Raw genomic sequence first — 6,000 nt, 5'->3', positions numbered from 1 at the left:
GTCCAAATGCACAAATGACCAAACACCAGCTTTCCTAGCTAATACGAGCGACGGCTACCTGTTTACGAGCCTCAGCTTCAGCCGAAGTCCATTCCTGCATCCTCACGGATGGGATATATTAAGACACTCAGTTATAGAACTGCCTGTTTCCTGCTTGTATTGTCTGTCTGTGTGTCTAGTGTGTTGAGTGTTGTTTGTCTATTAGAGGAAAACTCTGTAGGGGAGAGCAGTCCCAGATCTGGTGAGTTCGTCATCCAGCTGGCCCAGGGGCAGGTCTCCTCAGACTGGTGTCCTTTGGGCAAACTTTGCCTTGGGCCACCATCCTATGAGGATGTCTTCCTCAGCTCCGTCTCTGTCTCTGAGACCTGCTTTGTGCAGCTTCTTCTGTCTGGAATCGGGGCTCAGGCCAGCCCTTTGTCTCTGACGATTGGCCTTTGGCCAAGCTGTAGCAACGCAGAGTCACACAAGCTCTGTCTTTACAGGCCCTTCAGTTCTCCTGCATCCTCTCCATCTAAAACGGCATCTTTTCCAAGCTAAACATCTGCCTCCTTCACTTTTCCTTAATATAATGCTGGCTCATATGCTTCTCTCTCACTGGCACAGTCTCACCAGGGGCAATTGCAGCTTTGCAGGGCAGCTTTGGGGAGCTTTGGGCAAGAACAAGATTGTTCATTTGAGAGGTACTTTAGAGCAAAAATTGAAGAACCTCCTGTGGGGATTGTCTTGTTTGTCTAAAAGAGACCTCATTTTGTTTAACACAGGAGACATCTCCTCCTACGTTTCTGTACGTGGAGGATTAATGGTGCCGGCTTTTTAATGCTATGGATTGATCGAATTGTCAAGGGCCCAAGTTATGTCAAAGCCAGTTGTATGTCATGCACTTTTGTATGTGTTTATATCACGGGTTCTTTTTTCTGCATCTAAACATTCTTCCCAGGAAGGTAATCAGCCTTGTGACTATGGTAATTTTATATTTGTCTTCTTTTCATTTTATTTTCTATTACTCTTCCTTTCTTTTTTCCTCTCCCGGGAAACTTTTCTACTCTTGGGAAAGATTGATTAAAAAAATAAATAATTCACTTTTTATGTGTATCTTTTTATGACAAATAGTCAAAAATACCTAAAAAAGAAAGATAAATTTATTAAACTGTATTTCTTTTTGTGGACCCTTAAAAGTACTTTTACAAAATAACATTACTATAGCCATGAGTTAAAAAAAAAAAAAAGGCCTTTTTGCAAGATAAAAGGTAAGTTTTAGGCAGTCTTTAAAAGTTCAGTCCTTAAAAATTAGTTTACAGGCCGGCCCGGTGGCGTAGTAGTTAAGTTCACATGCTCTGCTTCAGCAGCTCGGGGCGCAGGGGTTCGGATCTCTGGTGCAGACCTACACACAGCTCATTAAGCCATGCTGTGGCAGCATCCCATATACAAAATACAGGAAGATAGGCACAGATGTTAGCTCAGGGCCACTCTTCCTCAAGCAAAAAGAGGAAGATTGGCAACAGATGTTGGCTCAGGGCCAATCTTCCTCACCGCCCCCCCCCCCCAAAAAAAAGTTTACCATACAAACATAATGTTCACACAATATTTTGGTTTGTATAAGACCACAGTTGAGTGATTCCCTGATTCAAACTTCCTAAAATTCCTACATTGGTTTTATGAGTTGAATGACCATTTTTTCCATAACTTGTTTAAAAATTATATGTAAAAAATTGTATTTAATTAAATGGCATGAATTTAATCTTATAATATTCTCCCAATGAAAAAAATCATGAAGATTTAAAGTCTTAGCTAAATTTTAATTTCCAGATCCTTAGATAATTAACTTTCAGACTTTAGATAAATGATTAAATTAATTAATAAATAATCTCAATAATCTCTGAACACGTAGACATCTTCTAAATAAGAAACAAGTGTAACACACTCGTTTCTAAACGTAATCTTAATTGATCTTTATTTCTTAAAATGGCAATAGATTAACCAAATACAAAATACCTTTTTGCTAGCTAGTGGTTGGGGACCACTCGCAGCTCCTGGAGGTTACTCTCAGGTTCCTGCTACATGGAGCCCTCCATAGGCCTTCTCATACTTTCTCTGCTTTCTTTCATCTCTGACTATGATGGTCTGAATGTATCCTAAAAAATTCATATGTTGAAACCTAATCCCCAAGGGCCTTTGAGATGTGCCAAGGTCATGAGGGTGGAGCCCTCATGATTGGGATTTGTGCCCTTATAAGAAAAGACCCTAGAGAGCTCCCTTACCCCTTCCTCTACATGAGGACACAGTGAGAAGCTGGCAGTCTGCAACCTGGAAGAGGGCCTTTACCTGACCATACTGGCACCCTGATCTTTGACTTCCAGCCTCTAGGACTGTGAGAAATAAATTTCTGTTTATAAGTCACCCAGCCTGTGGTATTTTGTTATAGCGGCCTGAATGGACTAAGACACTGACTTCCAGAACCTCTTTTTCTTTTTTTTTTTTTTTTTTTGTGAGAAAGATCAGCCCTGAGCTAACATTCATGCTAATCCTCCTCTTTTTGCTGAGGAAGACCGGCTCTGAGCTAACATCCATTGCCTAATCTTCCTCCTTTTTTTTCCCCAAAGCCCCCCAGTAGATAGTTGTACATCATAGTTGCATATCCTTCTAGTTGCTGTATGTGGGACAGGGCCTCAGCATGGCCGGAGAAGCTGTGCGTCGGTGCATGCCCAGGATCTGAACCCGGGCCGCCAGTAGCAGAGCGCGTGCACTTAATCGCCAAGCCATGGGGTCGGCCCCCCAGATCCTCTTTTGAAAGGATTTGACTGATTAGGTCAGGTCCACCCACACTCAAAGGCAGGTGACTATACATGAGCGCACTCCAGGTGGGCAGGAATCATGATGGCCATTTTGGAAGTTCACCTATGACAAGCACAGAGACTGGAACAGTAACTATCTACAAAAAAGTTTGTTTCCATGATTCAAGATCCACAAACTCTTCTCCTTCTGTTCCTGAAAGTTCTGGATAGGCACTAACTTAATGATGTAGATATTCTCGGGGGCCTATTGCTTACTTCAGTCTTCCGTAAGATCCAGGAGCCAAGACATATTCACCTTGTCTAAGAGCCATAGCAACAAGAGTAAAATGTGTGAAAATTTCCGTTGATTTAGGTCTAAGATGTTCACTAAACTTAATGATTCTCCATACTGTTCAGAGGCTTCTATCCACAGAAAACTGTCAGTACTTTTGAGCTATTTCCTAACTTCCACTCAAATTGCCTATCTTTTTTTCTTACATATAACTATCCATTGCAACAACACTTTAAACCCTGTCATCCTCCCTTCTTTACTGAAAAAGGAGAATCTCATGATGCTTAACTTCTGTCAGGAAACTATCCATGTCCCATAAAAATCTAGATATGGATTCTTTTAGATAATCTTGATTTGTCTGTGTTGATAGCTCACACTTAAAAAGTAAAACTAAAACATGCCAAATGGCTATACTATCACAGACATAAATTTACCCTTGAAATAAGTGCTTTTCAAAAAAAGTAAATCAGTTTAGATGGTTAAATTAATTGCCTTTGTCCAGACCTTCTGACTGACAAAAGGTAAAAGAGCAAATTTTATACAGATAGGAGGTATCTGATCTTGCATTATTTCATGAATTTGAATTTCTTTAGAAACAAAGATTTCCTGACCATTGTTGGAACCCATACACAATGAACTCTAAATTACATGTTTTTGAGAGGCTTTGCTATTAACTAAGGAGATAACCAAAATAAAGGGAGAATTTAGCAAGAGTCCTTCATGTTTGATTTTGTTTGATTTTATTCTTCCGATTTGGTGAATCCCAAATTTTCTGTCTCTCAAATTTCCAAGGCCTCAGATCCTAGTTTCTATCCCATAGCAAGCTTGTGAGTCATATGGTATTCCAGCCTTATTACCAACAGGTACAATCTGAATTTCCAGAACACCCAACAAAATGGCTTCCCCATGAACTGAAACCTGAGGTTTGGTTTTCTGAAAAAGGCATCAGGGAAAATCTGATCTCAAGCTCAATGGAAAGGCCTTATCTTGTACTATTAACAACTGACAGAGCAGCAGATCTCCCAAGTGTTGATCCTTGGATTCATCTTTCTTAACTGAAAAGACCAATACCAATGCCTCTTGACCACTATATATCCATTCTGTCAGGCGCCCTAAACTGAGGGTTCTTAGTGATCATCCAAATTATGCTGACTGTAGAAGGATACAGCTGCAACCCAAATGATGGAACAAACCACTCATTAAGAAGTAGACAGTCTTTACCCCAAATGATAGTGCTAGATTAATTTTCCGATTCTTCACGCCATTTTATGTCCCTCTGCTTTGCTGCTAATCTCATCTATTATTAAAATTTGACACTGTCTAGAATAACAGTTCTCAACTGGGGACAATTTTGTCCTACAGGGGACATTTGCCAATGTTTGGAGATATTTGTGACTGTCACAACTGGAGAGGAGGGGCTGCTAGCAGCCAGTGGGGAGAGGTCAAGGATGCTGCTAAACATCCTGCAATACTTAGGGCAGTCGCCACCACAGAGAATATCTGGCTGCAAACGCCAGTGTTGCTGACGTTGAGAAACTCTGCTCTAAAACACTAATGTGATCCCCTTTATGATCTTCACCTCGTATTTAACAGTCATTTTTTAAAAATTCTGATGTAAATTTTAGACTTACAGAACATTAAAATATAGCACAGAGAATTCCTATACGTAATCCACCTACTTTCTCCTTGTGCTAATACGAGCATAGAACACTCATCAAACTAAAAATTAATTTTGGTTTTTTAGTATTAACTAAAATACAGAATCTACTAGAATTTAACCATTTCCCCCCCTAATATCCTTTTTCCTCTTCCATCGTCCCATCCAGGATACCTATTGCATTTAGTTGTCATGTCTCCTTAGTCTCCTCCAATCTGATAGTATCTCAGTCTTTCCTTTTATTTCATGACCTTGACATGTTTGAAGAGTCCCATTCAATTATTTGGGGGAATGTTCTCAATGTGGATTTATCTGACGTGTTCTCATTATTAGATTGAGAATATGCATTACTGTGAAGGAAACCACAGAGCTGAGGTGCCCTTCTCCGTGCGTGATATCTGGGGTACAAAATATTGGTATATATTACTGATAATGTTAACCATTATCACTTGGCTGTGCTATCTTATTTATAAAGAAAACTGATGTATTTACTTCAGTGTGGACTCGTGACATTTATATAATTACTTTGGATAGGGATATCAGATATTTATTTTGTTGCTCAAGGAGTTCCAACTTTGGTCAATGGTAGTTTGTGTTCATTTGGCCTTTCAATAAGTCTCTGTTATGGTTATTGTTGTTGTTACACTTCTTTTCTTTCTGGCACCATAAGATTCTCCAGGCTCATCTTGTATTTCCCTACCCCAACCCTGGAATTGGTTCTCCATGGAGCTCTGGTTCTTTTGATTGAAGAATGGTATTTAGGAACCAATGTCTGAACACTAGATGTGCTCATAGGCACTTTGGTGTCACTAGTACTTCTTAGTGGATGGAAGTAGGAAATATATGTCAGTATGCTAACACTTGAATATACTCACATCTATATTTATTTTTAAACCCTTATCTATATCTTAATGTTTCCATAGAAGTGTAGGTCAGCATTTTTTGTTTTCTTTATGTTTTCTTCATATGGAAGTCCAATTATCGCAGCACCAATTTGATGAAAAGTCTATTTTTTCTCCTTTGAAGTGCATTTTTGCACTTTTGTAAGAAATTAATGGTATAGGTTTATTTCTGGGCTTTCTATTCTGTTCCATTGAACTATGAGGCTATGAGTCTATACTTTCACCAAACTACATTTTATTAGTTACTGTACCTTTATAATAAGTTCAAAAATCAGGTAGTGTGAGTTCACTACCTTTGCTCTTTTCCAAAATTGTTTTGGCTATTCTAGTCCCTTTGCCTTTTCATATACACTTTAGAATCAGCTTTCTACTGTCTAT

Source organism: Ceratotherium simum, chromosome 1, assembly GCF_057802395.1.
Source record: "Ceratotherium simum simum isolate JZ-2026a chromosome 1, ASM5780239v1, whole genome shotgun sequence".
In the NCBI taxonomy this organism is placed as follows: domain Eukaryota; kingdom Metazoa; phylum Chordata; class Mammalia; order Perissodactyla; family Rhinocerotidae; genus Ceratotherium; species Ceratotherium simum.
Note: the sequence above shows the minus strand (reverse complement) of the source record.